The sequence below is a fragment of the Cupressus sempervirens genome, chromosome 3, assembly GCF_028749045.1.
Source record: "Cupressus sempervirens isolate cs-2001-9-10 chromosome 3, ASM2874904v1, whole genome shotgun sequence".
Lineage (NCBI taxonomy): Eukaryota > Viridiplantae > Streptophyta > Pinopsida > Cupressales > Cupressaceae > Cupressus > Cupressus sempervirens.
This window is the reverse complement of record NC_143120.1, coordinates 870477360-870504915: the sequence shown is the minus strand read 5'-3', so window position 1 is coordinate 870504915 and position 27556 is coordinate 870477360. Positions and strand designations below refer to the sequence as shown.

General features: G+C 28.4%; 2 pseudogenes; both read right to left on the bottom strand.

Annotated features, from left to right (window-relative positions):
• Positions 1 to 3258: 3258 nt before the first annotated feature.
• On the bottom strand, positions 3259 to 5623 carry LOC149569554 (benzyl alcohol O-benzoyltransferase-like; annotated as a pseudogene).
• Positions 5624 to 22073: 16450 nt separating this feature from the next.
• On the bottom strand, positions 22074 to 23813 carry LOC149569553 (benzyl alcohol O-benzoyltransferase-like; annotated as a pseudogene).
• Positions 23814 to 27556: the final 3743 nt, after the last annotated feature.

The window sequence follows — 27556 nt, the reverse complement described above, 5'->3', positions numbered from 1 at the left end:
AACAAAAAGTACTTGTCAATGATTTGAAGCTCCCCATAAAATTATGAGTAAATATTTTTGCTTCCCTACATTTTACCAATTCCCTCAAAATTAAAATTTGTCAAATATCTTGATATTGTAATATTTTTTATAAAAAAATCAAATATCTCAAGTTTTAACAAATATAATTTTTCCATGTATTTTATCATTTCCCTCAAAACTTAAATTTGTCAAATATCTTGACATTGTAATAAGACAAAAAAAAACTCTAATACCTCTACTTTTAAAAATAGAAATTGGCCATGTATTTTACCATTTTAAAACCCAAATCACCACAAATATCTCAACTTTTAAAATAAAATTTCTCATGCAAGTACGAACATAATTAAGCAGATAGGCTTAAAGGTGGGAGCTTTGCTCCTGTATTTTGCAATTTCCTACTAGAAATTTGTTAGCCCCTATCATTAAAATTTATTCTAACTATTTTCTGATTATATTTTGTTTTAATTATTTCCTTATGACCTACCACTTTAATTATAGAAATAATTTTTCCTTTGTATTTTTGTTAGATTTTTTAATCACATCTAGTTTATTCCTCCCCTATGCTTAGCATTTTTAGATTTCCATGTATTTAGTTACAATTTAGGGTGAGGTTTCTTATATGTTGTGTTTGCACTACAAACTACAATTTTTGTGCATTTAAAGTTTGTGCAAAATGATATTAGATCAACCATTTTTAATGCATTATAATTTTTTGATAGGTAGTTATCTAATCTATGAAAATAATACATCATCTCCTACATGCATTTCAATTGTCTGAATGTTTGTATGTTGCAAATGTATATATTCCTTAAATTGTCTATTTTTTTGGCTAAATTTTTCTATATATTTGAGTCACAAATTTTTAGAGTCTAAGAAGTTTAATAATGTGCAGATTTATAGTATTTCACCTTAAAAACCATGTAGTTCAACTATGAATGCTACAAGTCTTCTCCTAGGTATGTTTCCATGTGAGGGATACACTCTTGTGGAGGATAATGGTGCTATAAAATTGGGTTGGAAGGACCTTTCTCTTCTAAGTGCCTCTTCTTGGAGACCCACTCCCCATCATGCACTCATCTAATACATTGGTAACTTCAACTCTCTTTATTGCTCAGATCATAACTAGTTCTATTTTCCTCTCACAACAGCTTCATTCTACTTGTTCATATGTTTGAAACATGACAAGTTGTTAGTTAGAGTTAGTATTTTTGTTGATGCTTCATAGATATGAGATATATATAGTAGTAATATTAATGCAATTGCAAATAAAATTTTTATAGACTTATCATTTATATGCATTTCTTGTCCCTTACATGCAAAAGAGGACAAAAAATTACATTATTTTGAAATGATAATCTAGTATCAAATCATTGTTAATAACAAAATGGAGATAGATTTTGTTGCCATTATCTGATTCTTAAATATGTAATGAAGTCATAATTTTTTCTCCTTCTTGTTTCTTTCACTGATTGCAGTGGGCACTCTGTACCTAAATAATAAACCAAAAATATTGTACTAGAGCATGGTAATCTTTATTGCTTTGAACATTGTCTACTTCAATCAATTTCTTGTTTACAATTCCTTGTATCCACCAACATTGATTAGAAGTGTACCTAATAAAATAATTTGTCTACAAATACAATTTTATCGACCCATAATTCTCTCGAATTTCTATATTTATTACCCGATGCTATATATGCATATAAATAACATCCACATCATTGTAATGGATCTAGAATATAGCCTTCAAAGGAGATGTTAAGAATAGTTTAATATCCTCTTTTATAAATCTTCACTAATAAAATATTGAAGAATTTTTCTAGTTTCTATATTTGCAACTCTGCCTGTAAATATAAGTAAAAATGGGGAAGAAAAGATAATGCAAGCGAAGTGTTTGATGAAATGCTTAAGCCTACAAATGTGGTCCCTTGAATGTCATGATTGGAGAATCTGTATAGAATAGAATTCAAGGCTAACACTACCAACTAAATAATTTGTCTAATTTATAATTAGTCTTTAACAAAAGAAAAACAAAAATCAAAGTACATGAAAGGAAAGTTTAGTTTTCTACTTTCTTAAAGCATTGAAAAAATTATCTATAAATTATATTTAATTTTAAAATGATTTTAGTTTTGGTTTTATAAATATAATAATAAACAAAAATGATTTTTGTAATTAGATTTTCATAATGAAGAATTAGCTTTTTGAATAAATTAAAATTAAAGTACATGAATGTAGAGTTAATTTTTTAATTTTTTTAAATGATGAATTATTTTATATTATATTTAATTTCAAACACAATTTTTTATATTTTTATAAATATAATTTTAATTTTTCCCAATTAAATTTGAATGATAAAAACAACACAAAATCAAACTGTAGGAAAGAAAGTTTATTTTGAATAATTAAGATTGACTATTAAAATAAAACAATCTCAAATACATGAAAACACAACTTAGTTTTTCTATTTTCCTAAATCTATGAAAAAGTTATATATAAATTATTATTTTTTAATTAAACTTAATTTTAGATTAGATTTTTAATTTGTTGAATACAATAAATATATATTATTTCTATAATTAGACTTAAAGAAGTGCATAAAAGAGAGTTTAACTTTTTAAATAATTTTCTTACACCATTGAAAAAGTTGGTGAATAAATTATTATATATTTTTACTTTTAAAAATTTATTTTGAATAAGTGGTCTAGTGATATATATATAGACTTCATTTTAGAATTAGTAAAAATTCTTATAATTTGAAATGATTTCAATTTATTATTAAAATATAATTAAAGTTATGAATAAAATATTATATTATAGAGAAAGTTGAGTAAATCATCATACTATAGTTTTAAATGGGAAGGGAGAAATTATTTATGCTAAATGTAGAATTTTTAGATTTTCTCTGTATAGAACAATTATTCAAACATAATTGCAATAGAAATTTTATTCTTATATATGGATTTTAATTTGAATGCCAATATATCTGCTTCAAGTAACTTTTGAATGTCAATATATTTGTCACTTCTACAAGTAAATTTTGACTTGGAATTTTTTTTTACTTCTATCGGCTTATCGTTGTATGTACAAGAACATGCAACTACTAGTATATATTATTGAATGAACCATCGAGCTTGATACAAAACTTTCTATCAATTATCCATAGAAATATTTAAATGCATAAGTAGAGCTACTCTTATTATAAGGATTGAACCATGACATTTTGCTCATAGATTTTCAAAGGGAGGATTGTTCAAAAGGGGCCAGAGCTTCTTGCCCTAGAGTATGTTTTATTTCAAGCTGAAACTTTTGCATGGCTTCAATGGGAAAACACATAGGTACTAGTATTCCCTCAGTTCCATCACTATTTCAATGAGGAATAAAAAAGGTAATGATGTCTGCCACAACACCCACCCCACCTTTGGCAAGTCTGCAATATATTGCCTTACCCAAACCGAAGTCCGCATCTCCATACCCAAGCTTGTTCACATCAGAAATTAGAAAACTCCCCACCACAATAACATGTGGTTGACCCTTAACCTCCATCAAGTCTATCTTTGAAAGCAAGTATTCATTGTTAACAACTTTTTTGGCCTTGTTAATTAACTTCGCTGCATAGGCCAAAGGCTTGTTTGCCAGCTCTCTAGTTGTGGTCTTGGCACGAGCAAAGCTGATTAAGTTGCCATAATAGCCTCGTGGAATTGGGGATTCAAATCTAGAGTGAGCGTATAATGGGAATAGGAAACGTATCTATTGATCTACTGCCATGTTGAGGGACCTAGTTCTTAGACGCCACAAGCACCCTGATAACAACTCAAAGGTTGAGGTTTTCATGGACACTTGTCTTTTCAATGATGTAATTTCTTTGGGCTCGAAGTAGAAGGGAGCATGGATCATGTCATTTACAGACACAATTTTCCCAGGGACTTGATCATATTCATAATGAGAGAAGTTGATCAAGAGTTTTGGGTGGGGTTTTAGGATTTCCCTTTCCCATACAGGAGGGACTAATAGATTGCTTGCTCCCATGGCCATTTCACCCAAAGCTGTCACGAACTGGATTAATCCCATTGCATCTGCCATGCAATGGTTCAACAACAAGGAAAATATAAAACCTTTGAATTTCAAACATGTCACCTGAAAATTCATCAGAAGTATTAAAAACAAATGAGAAATTTGAATCTCTACTTACTATCCGTATCTCTTTACAACTTAACATCTTAGCTACAACAAGATGTTAACACTATAAAGTCGTTACATTTCAAACATGTAAAATACAAATTCATCACAAGTAACATAAAATCGTTAAAGAAATTGAATCTCCAATTACTATCCATATTTTTTAACAATTAATATACAAAAAAAAAACTAACTAAAGTATTATAATGGTTTCCCCTTAATTCACAGATCCACTACGCACAACACCAAAACACAACACAAAAATTTGATATAAACCCAAGATGATGATGGATCATAGAGTATGACGTGTAACATTGATTCAAAAAATTTCACACAATCGAAAGGAGAAACACTATACACGAATAAACCCAAGATTCCCAAACCTGAATAAGAATAAGGGGCGAGTTGATGATAGTCTGAGGGCTGAGAATGTCATGCAGTAGGTCGTCAAAACAAGGAATGGGAGGTTGAATATCTCCAAACTCAGCAAGAGAAACATCTGCATCTGCTTCAACAAAAAGAACCCCTTCCCCTGTACTTTCCACCACCAACTTCCCGCCAGGTGCCTCTCTCAGAAAAATACGTAGTGTAATATATAGTATAGTGGAAAAACATTTTGTAAAATAAGTTTTGTAATTGGTTTCACAAATATATTATATTATAGTATCTTTTTAAAAAAAAAAAAATTTTTGAATTTTTCTAATAAATATAATATGTTATTTTTTTTTAAATATTAAAAAAATTCATAATTTTTTTACTATGCAGTTGCTTGTGAAAAAAGGGTTCTTATAGTCTACAACTTTGTTATTAGTACTTGTCAACTGTGTTAATTACTCATTACAAGTTTTCCTTTATCATTGAGATTTTTAATTTAATAATTTCTAGAAAATATTTTTCTTATCATTTCATTGGATGAATCATTTTAACTCTTATATACCCATTTTCAATAGATTTAAAACATGAGTTAAATTTTTAATAATGTGATTAATATCATTTTAAATTGGATTATAAAACATGATACTTTGATACTTTTTAAGATTATATTTTACATATTATTTTTTGCATTCAATTAAAAAATTAATATATACTTATATTATACAAACTTTTAAGAAATACTATTATATATATTATTATTATAAACATGTACTTATATTTTTATTAATTTAAATTTTTTATATACTATGATAGATTTATCAAATGAAAACTAAATTTATACTAAAACTAAACTAAGCCATTATATAACACTTGTTAAATTTGCAATAACATCAAAATATGTTATTATGAAAAAGATTAATAAAATTTGAATGTTTTAAATTGTATCTTTTAAATATTATCATTCTAAATTTAGCACATTACAATAATTCATTTTTATTTTAGATTCTTTTAATTTTTAAAATTATTTTAACAATTACATGTCTATCATTGTCAAATTCCAAAGTCTTTTTAGACCTTTATATATATAATAGGAGACATGTTATTTATATTTTGTCTAAGTATTTTTTACATAGATATGTCACTTTGATTTTTTTGAATTTTAGATAGAAAAAAATTTAATCTAACAAAATTGGAATCATTATTTGTTATTAAAATATGAAATTGTTAAAAATATTATTGAAAAAATTAAACTAATTAAATCAATTGTTACTCATAAATTGTATTTATTGACTAAAAAATAAAACAAAAAGTTAAGCTAATAAAAACAATTTCAAATCTTGCCCATTATCTATTTAATAGAGCTGGTTTCTATTTTTCTAATACTATTTTTAATAATAAATTTTAATTCTAAAGATTAATATCGCTATCTTGTATATACAATTAAATTATTACAATAAACCTTTTAAAATATTTTAATAAAAAAAAATGTATTGATGTATATGTCATACACATTATCTATTGAAGTTATATTGATAGATATCTATACAATATCTATATAAAAATAGTAGGAAGTTACAAAAAACCACAAAAAAACTCTCCTCAACTATTAATATATGGTTCAATAGATTTGTAAATCAATTCAATTTCAAAATATACAAAATTGTATCTCATTGTAGTTGTAGGAATCAGCTATATTATATAAATAAAATTAGCCAATCACCATTAAGAAATAATGTTTCATTTATTCTACACAATAACAACACTCCTCACAAATGACATATTTCTAAATGCTTACTAAGACACAATTTTTGCATTCTCGTAAATCACCATACTTAACACTACAAGCATTTAGAATAGTTATGGTTCTATAAGTACCATTTGGTTCTTTAAATATCATTTTGTATACAATTCTTTGTCATTAAACTTGTAGATGCTTAAAATAATCTCAAACACTATGGGTGATCCCACAATAGTGGGTGCCACTTTTGTGTCACGAAGAAATTGTTAAATGTTGCAAAAACTAAAATATTGAAATTCCCTATATTTGTGCAAGCATATCTATTATGTTTGTGCGAACATATATGATAGATATGTTCGTGCGAACATATCTCAACAAAAAAGGTTATGTTTGCACTAACATAACCTTAACATATGTTCACTTGGACATTGGAGTGACTGTATCAAAGTGCTGAGCTGCATCATTTTCCTCCAAATTTTGGTCATTGAGCTATTTCGAGTACATTTATATGTGATTATTTGAATTTTTAAATTTTTTTTAATGTTTTCAAAGAATATTTTAATGTTAATTTAATATTTTTATTTCTTATTAATGTTAGTTAATTTTTTTTTTCATTTATAAGTTTTTTAATTTTTTAATTATATATTAGTGTTATTAGAAAATATTTAAAAATATTAATCTAGCATATTAGACAAATATTAATTTAACATTAGGAAATAAATTTAGAAAAAAAATAGTGTTAAATTAGATAAATATTAGAAATTACATTACAAAATATTAGAAAAGCATTACAAAATATTAGGAAAACATTAGAAAATATTTAAAAATATTAATCTAGCATATTAGACAAATATTAATTTAACATTAGGAAATAAATTTAGAAAAAAAATAGTGTTAAATTAGATAAATATTAGAAATTACATTACAAAATATTAGAAAAGCATTACAAAATATTAGGAAAACATTAAAAAATATTTAAAAAACCAATAGTCTAGAACATTAGAAAAACATTAGAAAATATTAAAAAAATGTTAATCTAGAATATTAGAAAAATATTAGTATAGTTCATAATGAAACAAATTTAGAAAAATATTAGTCTTATTAGAAAAAAAATTAGAAAACATTAGAAAAATATTGAAAATTATTAAAAAACATTAATCACTAATATTAAAAAAATATTAGTATAACATTACGAAACAAATTTAGAAAAATATTATTGTTATTAGAAAATTATTATAAAAAACATTAGAAAAAACAATAGAACATATTAAAAAGACATTAGTCTAAAATATTAGAAAATATTAGAAAGTATTAAAAAAATATTAGTCTAGAATATGAGAAAAATATTAATTTAACATTAGGAAAAAAATTTAGAAAAAAATAGTGTTTAACATTAGACAACGTAAAATAATAAGTTAAATAGTCTAACCCTAAGCCTAACCCTATATATAACCCTTGTTATAATCTTAACCCTAACCCTAAGCCAAACCCTAACTCTAACTCTATCTCTATCTCAAAATTAAACACTAACTCTAAGCCTAATTCTTACCCTAACCCTAACCCTAACTCCAGCTCTTACTCTAACTCAAACCCTAACTCTAATTGTAACCCTAACTGGGTAATGAGCTAACACTAACTGTAATTCTAACCCTAACCCTAACTCTAATTCTAACTCAAACTCAAGTCCCAATTAGAGAACCCTTTAATTCTAATCCTAACCCTAAACCTAGTCCTAACTCTATATCTAATCATAATACTATCTCTAATTGCACCCCTAACCCTAACATTAGAACCCTTTATATAACCCTAGTTCTATAATCCTAATTCTAATCTTAATTCTATCTCTAACTCTAGCTCGAACCCTCACTACCTCTAACTCTAATTACACTAACCCCAATTTGCTAACCCAAACTTTAAATATACCCAAGCTATTGTTAACCCTAGAACTCTAATTCTAATTCTTAACCCCAACCCTAAGCCAAACCCTAACTCTAACTCTAACTCTAACCTTAACTCTAACCCTAATCTAACCCCAACCCTAACCCCAATCCTAACTCTATCTCTAACCCTAACCCTAACTTTAATTCCACCCCTAACCCTAACCCTAACAGGCTATATATAACCTTAGTTCTATAACCCTAACTATAATCTTAATTTTATAACTCTAACTATAACTAGATAGCTTGAACCCTATCTATCTCTAACTCTAACTCGAACCCTAATTATATCTCTAATTGTAACCCTAACTGTAATGCTAACCCAAACTTTAACTATACCCCTATTGTTAACCCTAGAACTATAATTCTAATTCTTAACCCTAACCCTAAGCCAAACCCTAACTCTAACTCTAGCTCTAGAACTCAAACTCAAACCCCTAACTCAAACCCTAATTTAACCCTAACCCTGACCCTAACAAGCTATATATAACCCTAGTTCTATAACCCTAACTATAATCTTAATTTTATAACTCTAACTCTAACTAGATAGCTTGAACCCTAACTAGCTTTAACTCTAAATAGAACCCTAATTATATAACTCTAATTATAACCTAGACCATAAGGCTAACCCAAACTTTAACTATACCTCTATTATTAACCCTACTATAATTCTAATTCTTAACCCTAACCCTAAGCCAAACCCTAACTCTAACTTTAGCTATAGAACTCAAACTCAAACCCTAACTCTCTCTCTCTCTCTCTCTAACCCTAATCCTAACTCTAGCTCTAACTCTAACTCTAACCCTAACTCTAATTTCAACCCTAACTAGGTAAAATAAGCCTAACTCTAATTCTAACCCTAACCCTGACTCTAATTCTAACTCTAATTCAAACTCTAACTAGATAACCCTTTAGTTCTAACCCTAACCCTAACCCTAGTCCTAACTCTATCTCTAATCATCTTATCTCTAATTCCACCCCTAACCCTAACCCTAAGTCTAACTCGAGCTCTACAACTCAAACTCAAACCCTAGCTCTAACTCAAACCCTAACTCTAATTGTAACCCTAATTAGGTAATGAGTTAACCCTAACTCTAATTCTAACTCTGACTCAAACCCTAACTAGATAACCCTTTAATTATAACCCTAATGCTAACCCTAGTCTTAACTCTTTCTATAATTGTAATCATATCCCTAATTCCATGCCTAACCCTAACCCTAACTCTAACGCTAGTCTAACTATAACTCAAACTCAAATTTAAACCCTAACTCTAACCCTAACCCTAACCCTAACAAGCTCTGTTTCTCATGTATGATATATTGATGTGTAGATTAGATGACATGTACAATTTGTATCTTTTAAATATAAATTTGTGTACTAGACTACATGTATGTATATGTGTAAATTTACAATATATATTGGCTCAAGCATTGTAGATATGACTTCACACAAGCAGACTTTTAAAGTATTCTAAATACATTAAAGAAATGACTACATCAGAGATCCTCTACCATGGTCCACTTAGGGACATGCTCCTCTACTCATATATATGTGTGAAAAATGCTAAGAAGTATATCAATAAAATTGACAATATATAGATTCTCAAGCAATAGTTCAATATTCATTATAGTTTTCATATTTATATTACTTCATAGCAGTGATCACTATACTTACTATCTTAGTAAATAAAGGTTTGCAAATATCAATACATCTGTGATGAATAAGAATCCACTTTTAAATAGAAATATCTTATTCATTTATAAATTCAGACTTGTTACTTAGAGGAAATAAATGTATACAAATTCTCTATTAGGAATCTTAGGCTTTTATCATTCAAACCCTTCCAGCCCACAATTATTCATTGTGATAATTAGGGTTGTATCAAGCTTTTAGTAAATCTAGTTTTTTACAATCGATCTAAGAATATTGAAATAATTTATCATTATATTAGGGATATGGTAGATTGAGATGTTATCAAACTATAATATACCCAAGTACAAATGAACAGCCAATGGATGTATTTACCAAACCTCTTGCCAAGTCTAAATTGGAATATTTTAGAGGCAAACTTGATATGATTAAATTGTAATTGTGAACATTGAAATTAAGTATCAATTGTTCTTATATATATATATATATATATATATATATATATATATATATATATATATGTATGTATGTATGTATGTATGTATGTATGTATGTATGTATGTATGTATGTATGTATGTATGTATGTATGTATGTATGTATGTATGTATGTATGTATGTATGCTAGCATTTCATGGTTGCATCAGATATGTAATCAAAGATGACTATCTTTCATTTACATATATGCAAAAGGTAACCTTTGTAAGGTGATGATCTTACAAATGGTAGACCTGTTATCATGACTGATTATATTGTTGTTCTGAATAACTAAAAGTCATTGATAATGAATGTATTATGATCAAACTTCTTTTAGTTATTGTCCCACAACATCAAAGATTATAATACTTGTCTTGATTGAGTTCATGATTTTCTCATTTCAATTATTTGATAAGTCACTAATTCATAGTGTTAAAATTAGATAATTTGTTCTCCTCAAAGGTATCATTGAAATTGATACTAGTACACATATTAAGAGAACTTGAGAAATTGTCATATCTCACATCTCCCTCACCAAGAGGGAGTGTTAAAGTGTAGCTTCAGTAGAAGTGAAGTACACTAAGTATACATATTAGTGTTTCTCTTATATATATACATACATACATACATAAATATATTCATTCAATTCTTGATAATCATCATATACTTGTTCAGTGTTTCTATGTTAGTAGTTTTATATATACATATATGTGTATATAAATTCACACACACACATATGAGATAGTATCTTAATATTCCAAGAAATTAGCAATATATGGTATTAGACTTTTAAAGTATTCTATATACATTAAGAAATGATTACATAAGAGATCCTCTAACATGGTCCACATAGGGACATACCCTACGCGGCCATTGGCAACATAGAGTCATGTCCCTACAATGACATGCTCCTGTACTCATATATATGTGCGATCAAATGCCAAGAAGTATATCAATAAAATTGGCAATATATCTTCTCAAGCAACAACTCGATATTCATTACAATTTTCATATTTATATTACTTCACAGCAGTAATCTTTATACTTCTACCTTCCCAAATAAAGGTCTACAAATATCAATACATTAGTGATCAATAAGAATCACTTTTTTAATAGAAAGATCTAATTCATTTATAAATTCAGACTTGTTACTTAGAGTAAATAAACATAAAAGTTCTCTATCAATGAATATATGTAAATGAAAGATTGTCACCTTTCATTACATATTTGATGCAACCATAAAATTGTAGAATAAACACACACACACACACACACACACACACACACACACACACACACACACACACACACACACACACACACACATGCACATAAAAGAAAAACTAAAACTTAATTTTAGTGTTTATAGATACAATTTAATCATACCAAGTTTGCCTCCAAAATATTCCAATTTAGGCTTGGCAAGAGGTTTGGTAAATACATATATTGCATGTTCATTTGTACTTATGTATTCTAGTTTGATAACATCTCAATCTACCATATCCCTAATATAATGATAAAGTATTTCAATAAACTCAAACCAATTGTAAAAAAATGGATTTACTGAAAGCTTGATAGAACTCTGATTATCATAGTTAAAGTTGTAGCTTCAGTTAGATTAATTCGATCTACAATACATTGTTGTTATTGGTAAGTCGTCATTTCCTATATATATATATATATATATATATATATATATATATATATATATATATATATATATATATATATATATATATATATATATATATTCATGTAATGATAATATATTTTATTTTATCTATTATAGTATATATTATATATGTATTATATTATATAATACACACACACACACACACACACACATATACATACATGTATATATATTATACAAATTATTATTATTAAATATATTAATTAAATGATGATTAAACCTTGAGACATGTCTCCTCCTCTCATATTTATATGAGATCCAGATCTATGTACATTTGGAACATTATCAATTACAATGGCCATGTTAAAACATTTGCATAAAATGATCCATGTTACTTTGGCATGGTATTAGAGCCATGTGGAAAATGTAAGATATGTTAGACTTCAAACAATAATAGAAAAACTAATATTATAGTTGCAGACCTATAAAATTTACCAAGCAATTTTTGAAAACCTAAACGTAATGTCTTGATTAAATTCACTACTTGTGGTGTTTCCTTGCTAGTTTCACATGTTGGTATCTTAAAAGATGGAGATGTTTAGATTCAAGCAGTTGTGAAAATTTGACATCTTTTTGGGAGAAGTTTGGTACACAGGGGTCTTTAAAAATATTCATATTCAATTATGCATCGAGCTACAAATTCTGAGGAATAACATCAATATTTTTTAGTGAATGAATCATATCAACATATCACAAAATAAATCTTCTTTATTTGAGCTCAATTTGAGAGGATTGTCAAGCTTGAAGTGTTGCTCGATATAAGACAAGCTGCTTGATTAGAGGATAATAATATATTCCTTCTATTTATAGTAGTCTTAGGAAATACATAAAAAATATTTCTACTCTATTTCCTTCATAAAATTATCAAGATCTTTGAAAATTTTGGACTAAAAAGTGGGATCAAGTAGAGCAGAGATGTGTAGGTAGAGAAGCTGGAAAATCTAAAACGTTTTGGTGAAGAAATAACTACTGAAGATCCTCTCAGATTGAGTTTTTTAGTAATGCTCTTCTATGGATATGTTTTAGTTTTGTGAGCAACAATATTATAAGTCATACCCTAGTTTAGAAGATGACTTAGAATTTGCACTCACAATCATCCATATTTTCAAACAAGTTGCTAGAAGATGTTATGCCATCAAGCACCATACATGAAACAATAAATAATTTCTAGGCTCATGGTAACTTCCATCCTAGAAATTATTGCTATCTTTGGACGTGCTAAAGAACTTGAGAAAATTTTGCAAGCTAGTAGGGCATCCTTGAATTTTTTTAGTTTGCATAGCTTGAGGAGAGATATTCATTAGTTCAAATTGCTAATGATAAGTGACTATGAATAAGAGGTGGACTCCATTTACATATCTAAATAGTGGTGGAAGATTGACATGATTCATATGAGCATTATTGATAATAGATAGCAAGTGCCCCCTTTGTTTGTCTTAATATACTTTACTAGTTCTATTAGGCATATTGACCAAGGCTAATGAATTCCTTCTATGATGAGAATTTTTTTTTTGATCAATTGATTTGAAGTAAAATTTTTGGTTGATTGATTCTATCTATTTGATTTAATTAATTTTGAGACATTAAAACAAGAATTCCAAAGTGGACATGAATCAGGTTGAAAGAATTCCACAATGGCCCACCATGTGTAAAGACATATTATTTAGAACATGACAAAACGATATGAAAAGGAGCACATGAGTAGTAATGGGGTCAAAGTACCCTATGACACCTATTATTCCTATAGTTAACATCATACTAAGAGAGGTATAATAAATAAAACATATATACTCCAAGTTATAAGAAATATGAAATGTGGCAAAGACCTTGAACAAATGTCATACAAAAGAGGGCATACCAAATAATAGAAACAACCTCTTAAGAAAAGTAATGGTATATCAAGTAAGGTAAGAACTTGGATACCAACCACTTAAGGTAAGTATACATGATAAGTCATTATTATTTATTATTTAAGTTTTTTTTATGTTATTATAATGTGTTATATAAGTTATTAACACATAATAGATATTCTAATAGATGTAAAACTATATGTTTGTTGTAATCTATAAGGATGCTATTATATTTCAATAATAAAATTTAATAAGGAAATATTGTGAAGTATAAAATATAAAAGAAAAATTTATATCACAAATTGATTGACAAACATAACATATTATAATATAGAATAATATATATATATAGAGAAGTTTGAACATATGTGTGTATGTTCAAAATATATTTTATCTATGTTTTATTATAATAGCCTTATTATGTAGAATTATTTCTTACCTTTGAATAATTTTTTAGTCTCTCTCTTATTTTATTTATTTTTGATACATATTATAAGAGAAATGTGCCTTGATCTTTTCTTTGAGAATGTTATTATAGTAAGAGAAAGATTGAAATTTAGAGGGAGATTGACATTTGAGGCAACCTTAAAAGAGAGGGAGCATGTAGAGGATATGATTTAGTCAACCTTTGGTGATCTTGATCATATCAATTCAAAGGGAGTAAACCATATTGTAATGGATTCACTAATGATATAAATTTGGAATACATAGATTGCAAGATGTGCATAATATAGGTTTAATCAAAATATTAAACAAATACCTTTTCATCAAGAAAGGAAACTTGAGTTGTTGTGAGATGTTAATGAACCTTTTAAGAATTTAATTGAACCACATACAAATCTCTCTTTGACTAATGAAACTCGACATATGACTTGTAGATTCATTCATGTGGCACAATCATACTCAATCAATGCATTGGCATATTGTGGATGAGTTTGAGAAAATGGAAGGACATGTTCACTTCTACTATTAAGCTAAATAATTTTTTGGACCTTCAATGGATGAAAAGACCAATTTGGAACTTAGAAAGGAGTTTTAATATTTGATAAAATTTTTTGCAACAATATAATAATGACTAGGAATTTTACATTGTGGGGGGAATAATAGTCAATGTTCCATTCCTACTTGAACCTTCTTTAGAGGTGAGATGTTCCATTCTCAGATAATGTAAGAAGACAATTTCTAAATCTTCATGTGCATACTCAATCTAATGATTGTAGCTCCAAAGACCTTGATGATCAAGATGGATAAAGTGAGGCTCTTGAAGCAAACATTTTTAATGATTAAGATTATGAGATTCTTTTACATTAAGAAGGAGTATGCCACTTCTTTGAAGGAAACACATAAGCTTAGAAGATTGATACTCAAAGGGAGTCTAGAAATACATGTGTGTGACTTCATGATTTTTATGGGCCTGCTCCTATGTATACCATGAGGAAGTGATGACTTACCACCAAATTAGAAAATTGATATTAGATTCAAAGTGAGTTTGTGAAGAATCATTGGGGGAAGAGAGCCTCTAAGGGAGTAACTACTAGACCTGACTTCCCAAGATCATAGTTTAGAAAGAGAATTTTTTAGTTTCAATCCTTTGTGAATGACATCTTCTCTATGAGGATAAGTTCTAAGTGAAATTCCTTCTAATGCATTTTTCTGTGTGAGAGAGAATTGAGATGAAAGCCTTTGCACCACCCTCTGACTTGGTTTATGGTAGTTACTATTTCACATATAATATGTAATGAAAGGTGACAATTTTCTGTTGACATATATAAATAAAAGGTAACCATTGTAAGGTGACGATCTTATACATTGTGGAACAATTATCATGAAAAACTTCATTAAGTTATTGTCCTAGAGTGTTGGAAGTCATGATAAAAAAACATATTTAAATAGAAGGTAACCATTGTAAGATGATGATTTTATAAATGGTAGACCTATTATCATGACAACAGTCATGATAACAAATGTATCATACATAAAGTAACCATTGTAAGGTGGTGATCTTATAAATTGTAGATCTATTATCATGATAGACTTCATTAAGTTGTTGCCCCAGAGTGTTGTAAGTCATGATAACGAATGTGTCATGATAAAACTTCATCAAGTTGTCATCCTAGAGTGCCAAAGATCATGATACTTTTTATGGTAGAGGTCATGACATTGTGATTTCTTTTTATCCAATATACTATTTTAAATTGTTGTCCCGAAGTACTGAAAATAAAATAACTCATATCCATCTAGGATATAAAATATTATTTTGGTAGGAATCACGAACTTAATGCCAGTGCACATACCAAAATAATATACATATGATGAATATTTAATGATTGATATTTCTTGTTGAATCACACTTCAGATTATATTGAAAGATAACATCTAAGTTAATAGATTTATGTTGATATCGTTAAATTTTTCATTACAAAATTATCATATTGAGATAATATCTCTCCATATTCTTGAGAGTATAATGTGCTTTATAAATTCTTCCTAGCTAAGAGGGAGTGTTGAAATTTGAGCTTTGGTTAGATTAATTTGGTTTGAGGTATATTGTTGTAATTGCTAAATCATCATTTCCTATATATGGATGTATGTATGTATGTATGTAATAATACTATATATTATTTTATATATTCTAGTATATAATATTATATATAATACATATAAATACACACACACACACACACACACACACACACATATATATATATACATATGTATTATACAAATTATTATTATTAAATATATTAATTAAATGATGATTAAATCTTAGAGACATGTCTCTTCATGAGACATATCTCCTCCTCTCATATATTTGTATGAGATCCAAATATGGATTTGGAATATTATCAATTACAATGGCCATGTTAGTACATTTGTAGAAAACAATCCATGTTACTTCAACAATGAGCAAGACTACAGACGACAGATCTATTTGAGGCAAGAATTGTGAAAATATCCCTTTGCCATTTCTTTTCATACTTATGGGGTGATTATTAAGTATATGTTCTTTTATTACATTCCAAAATGTTGCAGAGATGTTGATTGAGATTAAAGAGCATTTTGTGTGCACGATATACTTCAAATATTTTTAAGAATAAGATGAAATATGAGATATTTGCAATTGCTTCTACATTTTTCACAAACAAATGGATTGATAATGACTAGGATACCTACCCTTTTTGCAGATGTCCTCTTTCATGTGAAGATCTTTGTTTCTAGATTCAATCGAAAAATTTAATGTTATTAACTATTATTATATCAATTTTCATATAAGTTATTAACTATTATTCCTTTGATATTTTTATATAGTTATTAGCTATTATTATTTCATTTTTTGTATGAAGTCAAAATAAATAAGGGAGACAATGGGCTCTAGGACTTAAACCATATGGAAGATAAAACTTACTATAATGTTCCTTTAGTCTCATGGAATTGCTTACAATCTTTTAGGGTTAAAGCAAAAACCAGAAATCATTTATCCATTCGCACTTGGGGGGACTAGCTCCTTATCATCCTATACTGTCATTCAAGGTAAGTTTATATGTGAGATTTTCCTCATCTCAAAAGTCTTCATTAGAAATTACTACCTACTTATGTTTCGAGAATGGGATGAGCCATATTATGTTCTTAAGAGCATCAAAAGAGTAGGACTAATTCTAGTTTATTTATTTTCCTTTTTGGGATGGGGAAAGGTGTCGATAATGCCATAGAAAATGAAATTCTAGTGCATAATAAATTCATATTCTCAGGGTATGCTTTAGCTTTTATTTATTATGGTGTACTATGGAAGTTCATCTTATGGTACTTAATTCTTATGTTTCTCACAGGTCTTGTCACCAAGGGGTGAAAGAAAACCTTAAGATACAATCAAGCTTGATGCAAATGAAAATCCTTATGGTAAGTAGTCTTCTCATTCTAGAGTATCTTTTGGGGTGGAATAAATTGGTCTTGAAATCTATTTCACATATGTTCGACCAAAACTTCAAGTTGAAACTAAAGCAAAAGATGAGAAAAAAAAACATTTTGAGGGGAAGGAGGAATTTTGGGAAGTGTTTCACAACTTGGTTGGAGGAATACCCTATAAAACGGATGATAAAACTAGTGATGAATGCTACATATTGTAGGTGGTTATTATTAATTCAAAAATCTAATTTCTGACATTCATTCATCGCACATTAAATTAAAGAATCTAATCACTGACATCCATCCATTGCATGTTGATGTCATATAGACCATAAACATTGTCAAAGTATAAAAGATATCCCCCAATCTATGTTGGACTATCCGATGCAACAATCTTGGCAATGGAAAATATCCATTAATCTACATAAAAAAAAAACAATTAGAGAAAAATTTACTAATATTGATACTTCTTTGAACTATTCATCTAAGATACAACATTAGTTTCCTTCAAAATTGGCTCATCAATCTTTTTGTACATTGAGTCTTCATTGTACCCATAAACAAGGAAATGTGAAATGGCTTTTTAAATTTTTTTAAAATTTATAAAAAATAAAGACATTTCAAAAGATAATGTCCTTCAAAAATCCATGTATCTAATTAGATAAGCTTAAATAGGAAATAGCATGCAATATGCAGTCTTCTTTGAAAAGGTTAAACAACAACATTTAGAAATTAGAGTTTTACTTGTAAGTGAATAGCCTAGTTGAAAATATAAGCAATCATTGTTAAATAATTTTCTTACATGGTCATAAGACCTATAGTCTTTTGCTGAAGTTGAATGGTTCTATATGAGCCCACCAAGAACCAAGGGATAAATCTAAGTGTAGATCCAACAACCCTGTTTGAACCTAAGAACTTGTGCTCCTATAGGAGATAGCAAAAAGTACTTGGTGAATGATTTGAAGTTCCTCATAAAATTATGAGTAAATATTTTTTCTTCCCTACATTTTACCTATTCCCTCAAAATTAAACTTTGTCAAATATCCTGACATTGTAAAAAAAAATTATTAAAAAATCATGTATCTCAACTTTTAACAAATAGAATTTTTCCATGCATTTTATCATTTCCCTCAAAACTTAAATTTGTCAAATATCTTGTCATTATAATAAGAAAAAAGAAAAGAAAAAAGCCTCTAATAACTCTTCTTTTAAAAATAGAAATTGGCCATGTATTTTACCATTTCGCTTAAATTCCAAACCACCACAAATATCTCAACTTTTAAAATAGAATTTCTCATGCAAGTATGAACATAATTAAGCTGATAGGCTTATATGTGGGAGCTTTGCTCTTGTATTTTGCAATTTCTTACTGGAATTTTGTTAGCCCCTATTGTTAAAATTTATTTTTGAGTATTTTCCAATTATATTTTGTTATAATTATTTCCCTGTGACCTACCACTTAAATTATAGAAATAATTTTTCCTTTCAATTTTTGTTAGATATTTTTATCAAATCTAGTTTGTTCCTCCCCTATGCTTAGCCTTATTAGGTTTCCATGTATTTAGATACAATTTAGGGTGAGGCTTCCTATATCTTGTGCTTTCACTACAAACTACATTTTTTGTGCATTTAAAGTTTGTGCAAAAATGATATTAGATCAACAATTTTTGATGCATTATAATTTTTTGATAAGTAGTAAGCTAATCTATGAAAATAATAAATTATCTCCTGCATACATTTCAATTATCTAAATGTTTGTATGCTGCAAATGTAGATATTCCTTATTGTCTATTTTGTTGGTTGAATTTTTCTATATACCGAGTCATAGATTTTTGGAGTCTAAGAAGTTTAATAATGTGTGGGTTTATAGTATTTCACATTGAAAAACATGTAGTTCAACTATGAATGCTACCAGTCTTCTCTTGGGTATGTTTCCATGTGACAGATACACTCTCGTGTAGGATAATGGTGCTATAAAATTGGGTTGGAAGGACCTTTCTCTCCTGAGTGCCTCTTCTTGGATCATAACTAGTTCTATTTTCCTTTTACAATAGCTTCATTCTGCTTGTTCTTATGTTTGAAACATGACAAGTTGTTAGTTAGGGTTAGTATTTTTGTTGATGCTTCATAGATACGAGACATACATAGTAGCAATATCATTGTAATTTTAAATAAAATTCTTATAGACTTATCATTTATATGCATTTCTTGTCTCTCACATGCAAGAGAGCAAAGAAATTGCATTACTTTGAAATGGTAATCTAGTGTTGAATCATTGTTAATAGAAAAATGGAGATAGATTTTTTTGCCATTATTTGATTCTTAAATCTGTAACGAAGTCATAATTTTTTCTCTTTCTTGTTTCTTTCACAGACTATAATGGGCACTTTGCACATAAATAATAAACCAAAAATATTGTACTAGAGCATGGTGATCTTTACTGCTTTGAACAATGTCTACTTCAATCAATTTCTTTTTTACAATTGCTTGTGTCCACCAACATTGATCAAAAGTGCACCCTATAAAACAATTTGTCTACAAATCCATATTTATTACCCAATGTTATACATATAAATAACATCCACATCATTTTAATGGATCTAAAATATGGCCTTCATAGGAGATGTTATGAATAGTTTAATATCCTCTTTTATAAATCTTCATTAATAAAATATTGAAGAATTTTTTTGTTTCTATAGTTGCAACTCCTCCTGTAAATATAAGTAAAAATGGGGAAGAAAAGATAATGCATGTGAAGTATTTGATGAAATGCTTAAGCCTACAAATGTGGTCCCCTTGTGCTGTGATTGGAGAATCTGTATAGAAAAGAATTCAAGGCTAATACTATCAACTAAATAATATGTTTAATTTATAATTAGTCTTTAACAAAAGAAAAAACAAAATCAAAGTGCATGAAAATATAGTTTAGTTTTTTTACTTTCTTAAAGCATTGAAAAAATTATCTATAAATTATATTTAATTTAAATATGATTTTATTTTTGGTTTTATAAATATAATAATAAATAAATATAAATTTTGTAATTAGATTTTCATAATGAAGAAAAACAAAATGAAAGTTTATGCACTTTAGCTTTTTGAATAAATTAAGATTAAAGTGTATGAATGTAGAGTTTATTTTTAAATTTTTTTAAATGATGAATTATTTTTATTATATTTAATTTTAAACACAAATTATATATTTTTCTAAATATAATTTTAATTTTTATCAATTAGATTTGAATAATAAAAACAATACAAAATCAAACTATAGGAAAGAAAGTTTATTTTTGTTTTACTCTTTAAGTATTGACAAAATTATGTATATTATTTTTATTATTATATGTAATGCAAATTTTTTTATAGATTTTTTATTTTTTCAGCATAATAATTCTTTTAAATAATTAAGATTGACTATTAAAAATAAAACAATCTCAAATACATGAAAACACATCTTATTTTTTCTATTTTTCTAAATCTATGAAAAAGTTATATATAAATTATTATTTTTTAATTTAATTTAATTTTAGATAAGATTTTTAATTTATTAAATACAATAAATATATATTATTTATATAATTACATTTCAAGCAGTGCATAAAAGAGAGTTTAGCTTTTTAAATATTTTTCTTACACCATTGACAAAGTTGTTGAATAAATTATTACTTTTTTGACTATTAAAATTTTATTTTGAATAAGTGATCTAATGATATATAGACTTTATTTTAGAATTAGTGAAAATTCTTATAATTTGAAATGATTTCAATTTATTATTAAAATATAATTAAAGTTATGAATAAAATATTATATTATAGAGAAAGTTGAGCAGATCATCATACTATGGCTTTAAATGGGAAGGGAGAAATTATTTATGCTAAATGTAGAATTTTTAGATTTTCTCTATATAGAACAATTGTTCAAACATAATTGCAATATAAATTTTGTTCTTATATATGGATTTTAATTTGAATGTCAATATATCTGCTTCAAGTAAATTTTGAATTTCAATATATTTGTAGCTTCTACAAGTATATTTTGACTTAGAACTTATTTTGCTTTGATCGGCTTATCGTTGTATGCATTGACTTATCGTTGTATGTACAAAAATATGCAATTGCTAGTATATATTATTCAATGATGAACCATGGAGCTTGATACAAAACTTTCTATCTATTATCCATAGCAATATTTAAATGCATAAGTAGAGCTACTTTTATTATAAGGATTGAACCATGACATTTTGTTTGTAGATTTTCAAGGGGAGGATTGTTTAAAAGGGGGAGCTTCTTGCCCTAGAGTATGTTTTATTTCAAGCTGAAAATTTTGCATGGCTTCAGTGGGAAAACACATAGGTACCAGTATTCCCTCAGTTCCATCACTATTTTGATGAGGAATGAAAAAGGTAATGATCCCTAGCACAACACCCACCCCACCTTTTGCAGGTTCGTCGTATATCGCCTTACCCCAACCAAAGTCCACATCTCCAAACCCAAGCTTGGTCACATAAAAACTTAGAAAACTCCCTAGCACAGTAACATGTGGTCGACCCCTAACCTCCATCAAGTCTATCATTGAAAGCATGTATTCATTGTTAACAACTTTTTTGGCCTTGTTAATTAACTCCACTGCATAGGACAAGGGCTTATTTCCCAGCTCTCTGGCTGTGGTCTTGGCACAAGCAATGCTGATTAAGTTACCATAATAGCCTTGGGGAATTGGGGATTCAAATCTAGAGTAAGCGTATAATGGGAATAGGAAACGTATCTCCTGATTTACCGCCATGTTGAGGGCCCTAGTTCTTAGATGCCACAAGCACCCTGATAAATACTCAAAGGTTGAGGTTTTCATGGACACTTTTCTTTTCAATGATGTAATTTCTTTGGGCCCAAAGTAGAAGGAAGCATGGATCATGTCATTTATAGACACAAACTACCCAAGGACTTGATCATATTCATAAAGAGGGAAGTTGATCGAGAGTTTTGAGAGGGGTTTTAGGATTTCCCTTTCCCATATAGGAGGGACTGATAGATTCCTTGCTTCCATGGCCATTTCACCCAAAGCTATCATGAACTGGATTAATCTTGTTGCATCTGCCATGCAATGGTTCAACAACAAGGCAAATATAAAATCTTTGCATTTCAAACGTGTCACCTGCAAATTCATCACAAGTATTAGAAAAACATGAGAAATTTGAATCTCTACTTACTATCCATATCTCTTTACAACTTAACAACTAATCTACAACAAGATGCTAACACTATAAAGTGGTTACATTTCAAACATGTAAAATACAAATTCATCACAAGTAATATAAAACCATTAGAGAAATTGAATCTCCAATTACTATCCATATCTTTTAACAATTAATAAACAAAATGTATTATAACAATTTCCCCTGAATTCACAGGTCCACTCCCCACTGCACCAAAATATAGTGTGACAATTTGACATAAATCTAAGATGATGATGGATCATAGAGTGTGATGTGAAACATTGATTCAAAAAATTTCACACAATTGAAAGGAGGAACAATATACATGAATAAACCCAAGGTTTCCAAACCTGAATGAGAAGAAGGGGAGAGTTGATGACAGTCTGAGGGCTGAGAATGTCATGCAACAAGTCATCAAAACAAGGAATGGGAGGTTAAATATCTCCAAACTCAGCAAGAGAAACATCTGCATCTACTTCAACAAATAGAACCCCTTCCCCTGTACATTCCACCACCAACTTCCCAGTAGGTACCTCTCTCAGCCTCACTGCAAAAGGGTAGTAATGCACTAGAACTTTTGCCAGAGCTTCTTTGATAACTCTTGCAGGATCTTGATACTCCTTCAAATAATTATGCTTATAAAATTGAACAAAAGGGATATGAAATCTGAGCGTTGCTTGATCATCAATGTTAGAAAGATACAGGAATTCTCTGGGAGTAGGCAAAGAAGGAGCCAAAAAAATAGCTTCATGCTTTCTCACATTGAATTTGAGATATGCCATTTACACAGAGCTTATGCACAGGGAATATAAAACTTCAGAAAAAGAACTTTTAGGAAAGAAAATATGATCAGGTCTTATAAATTTGCAAAAATAGAGCTAATAAAACTTAAAACTAGATCTTTTTAAAAAAGAACATATGTAACTGAAGAAACAGAGCAAAACCTCTAAACTTTGTTAAAAAAGTAGAGGAGGATTGAGAAGTGTAGAGAGATTTGTCTAAGCAAGGCTATTTATAAGGAAATTTGGGTTCTTGATTTTAATCATATAATGTGATCTAGGCTTGTCTGCTATTGGCTTCTTCCCCTCATTAGTATATTAATTCCCACCTAATTTATTGGCAGCAAATTTCAAGGATTCTAGAACAGATTAAAAAATCGCTAAAAGCAACATTGCTTCTACATTTTTCACAAACAAATGGATTGATAATGACTAGGATGCCTACCCTTTTTGTAGATGTCCTCTTTCATGTGAAGATATTTATTTCTAGATTCAATTGGAAAATTTAATGTTATTAACTATTATTATATCAATTTTCATATAAGTTAGTAACTATTATTCCTTTGATATTTTAATATAGTTATTAGCTATTATTATTTCATTTTTTGTATGAAGTCAAAATAAATGAGGGATACAATGGGCTCTAGGACTTAAACCATGTGGAAGATAAAACTTACTATAATGTTCCTTTAGTCTCATGGAATTGCTTACAATCTTTTAGGGTTAAAGCACAAACTAGAAATCATTTATCCATCCTCACTTGGGGGGACTACCTCCTTATCAACCTATACTGCCATTTAGGGTAAGTTTATATGTGAGATTTTCCTCATCCCAAGAGTCTTCATTAGAAATTACTACCTACTTATGTTTCAAGAATGGAATGAGCCATATTATGTTCTTAAGAGATTTAGAAGAGTAGGACTAATTCTAGTTTATTTATTTTCCATTTGGGGACGGGGAAAGGTATCAATAATGCCATAGAAAGTGAAATTCTAGCACATAATAAATTCATATTCTTAGGGTATGCTTTAGCTTTGATTTATTATGGTGCACTATGAAAGTTCATCTTATGGTACTTAATTCTTATGTTTGTCATAGGTCTTGTCACCAAGGGGTGAAAGAAAACCTTAAGATACAATCAAGCTTAATGCAAATGGAAATCCTTATGGCAAGTAGTCTTCTCATTCTAGAGAACTCTTTTGGGGTGGAATAAATTGGTCTTGAGATCTATTTCACAAATGGTTGACCAAAACTTCAAGCTGAAACTAGAGCAAAAGATGAGAAAGAAAAACATTTTGAGGGGAAGGAGGAATTTTGGGAAGTGTTTCACAACTTGGTTGAAGAAATACCGTATGAAACGAATAATAAAACTAGTGATGAATGTTACATATTTTAGGTGGTTATTATTAACTCAAAAATCTAATTTTTGACATTCATTCATCACACATTAAATTAAAGAATCTAATCTCTGACATTCATCCATTGCACATTGATGTCATATAGACCATACAAATTATCTAAGTATAAAAGATATCCCTCAATCTATGTTGGACTATCTGATGCAACAAGTCATCTCCCTCAATCTATGCTCAATTGTTTGATGCAACAATCTTGGCAATGAAAAATATCCCTTAATCTACATAAAAAACTGACAGTTAGAAATAAATTTACTAATATTGGTACTTCTTTCAACTATTCATCTAAGATACAACATTAATTTCCTTCAAAATTGGCTCCTCAATCTTTTTGCACAATGAGTCTTCATTGTACCCATAAATGAGGAGATGTGAAAAGGCTTTTTAAAAAATATTTTAAATTTATAAAAAATAAAGAGATTTCAAAAGATAATGTCCTTTAAAATCCATGTATCTAATTGGATAACCTTAAGTAAAAATAGCATGCAATATGCAGTCTTCTTTGAAAAGTTTAAACAACAACATTTAGAAATTAGAGTTTTACTTGTAATTATATAGCCTAGTTGAAAATATAAGTAATCATTGTTAAATAATTTTCTTACATGTTCATAAGACCTATAGTCTTTTGCTAAAGTTGAATGGTTCTATATGAGCCCACTAAGAACCAAGGGATAAATCTAAGTGCAGACCCAACAACCCTGTTTGAACCTAAGAACTTGTGCTCTACATGAGATAGCAAAAAGTACTTGTGAATGATTTGAAGTTCGCCATAAAATTATGAGTAAATATTTTTGCTTCCCTACATTTTACCTATTCCCTCAAAATCAAACTTTCTCAAATATCTTGACATTGTAATATTTTTTTACAAAAAAATCAAATATCTCAACTTTTAACAAATAGATTTTTTCCATGTATTTTATCATTTTCCTCAAAACTTAAATTTGTCAAATATCTTGTCATTGTAATAAGACAAAAAAATAAATAAATCAGATAACTGTACTTTTAAAAATAGAAATTGGCCATGTATTTTACCATTTCACTTAAAACCCAAATCACCACAAATATCTCAACTTTTAAAATAGAATTTCTCGTGCAAGTATGAACATAATTAAGTTGATAGGCTTATATGTGGGAGCTTTGCTCCTATATTTTACAATTTCTTACTAGAAATTTGTCAGCCCCTATTGTTAAAATTTATTCTGACTATTTTCCAATTATATTTTGTTATAATTATTTCCCTGTGACCTACCACTTAAATTATAGGAATAATTTTTCCTTTCTATTTTTGTTAGATTTTTTTATCACATCTAATTTGTTCCTCCCCTATGCTCAGCCATTTTAGATTTCCATGTATTTAGTTACAATTTCTATGCATTTAAAGTTTGTGTAAAAATGATATTAGATCAACCATTTTTAATGCATTATAATTTTTTGATAAGCAGTTAGCTAATCTATGAAAATAATACATTATCTCCTGCATGCATTTCAGTTGTCTAAATGTTTGTACGCTACAAATGTATATATTCCTTATTGTCTATTTTGTTGGTTGAATTTTTCTATATATTGAGTCACAGATTTTTGAAGTCTAAGAAGTTTAATAATGTGTGGATTTATAGTATTTCACATTGAAAAACATGTAGTTCAACTATGAATGCTACAAGTCTTCTCTTGGGTATGTTTCCATGCGACAGATACATTCTTGTGTAGGATAATGGTGCTATAAAATTGGGTTGGAAGGACCTTTCTCTCCTGAGTGCCTCTTCTTGGAGACCCACTCCCATCATGCACTCCGCTAATACATTAGTAACTTCAACTCTCTTTATTGCTCAAATCATAACTAGTTCTATTTTCCTTTTACAATAGCTTCATTCTGCTTGTTCTTATGTTTGAAACATGACAAGTTGTTAGTTAGGGTTAGTATTTTTTTTTGCTTCATAGATACGAGACATACATAGCAGCAATATCATTGTAATTGTAAATAAAATTCTTATAGACTTATCATTTATATGCATTTCTTGTCTCTTACATGCAAGAGAGCACAAGAAATTGCATTACTTTGAAATGGTAATCCATTGTCGAATCATTGTTAATAACAAAATGGAGACAGATTTTGTTGTCATTATGTGATTCTTAAATCTGTAATGAAGTCATAATTTTTTCTCTTTCTTGTTTCTTTCACAGATAGCAATGGGCACTTTGCACATCGATTATAAACCAACAATATTGTACTAGAGCATGGTGATCTTTACCGCTTTGAACAATGTCTACTTCAATCAATTTCATGTTTACAATTGCTTATGTCCACCAACATTAATCAGAAGTGCACCCTAT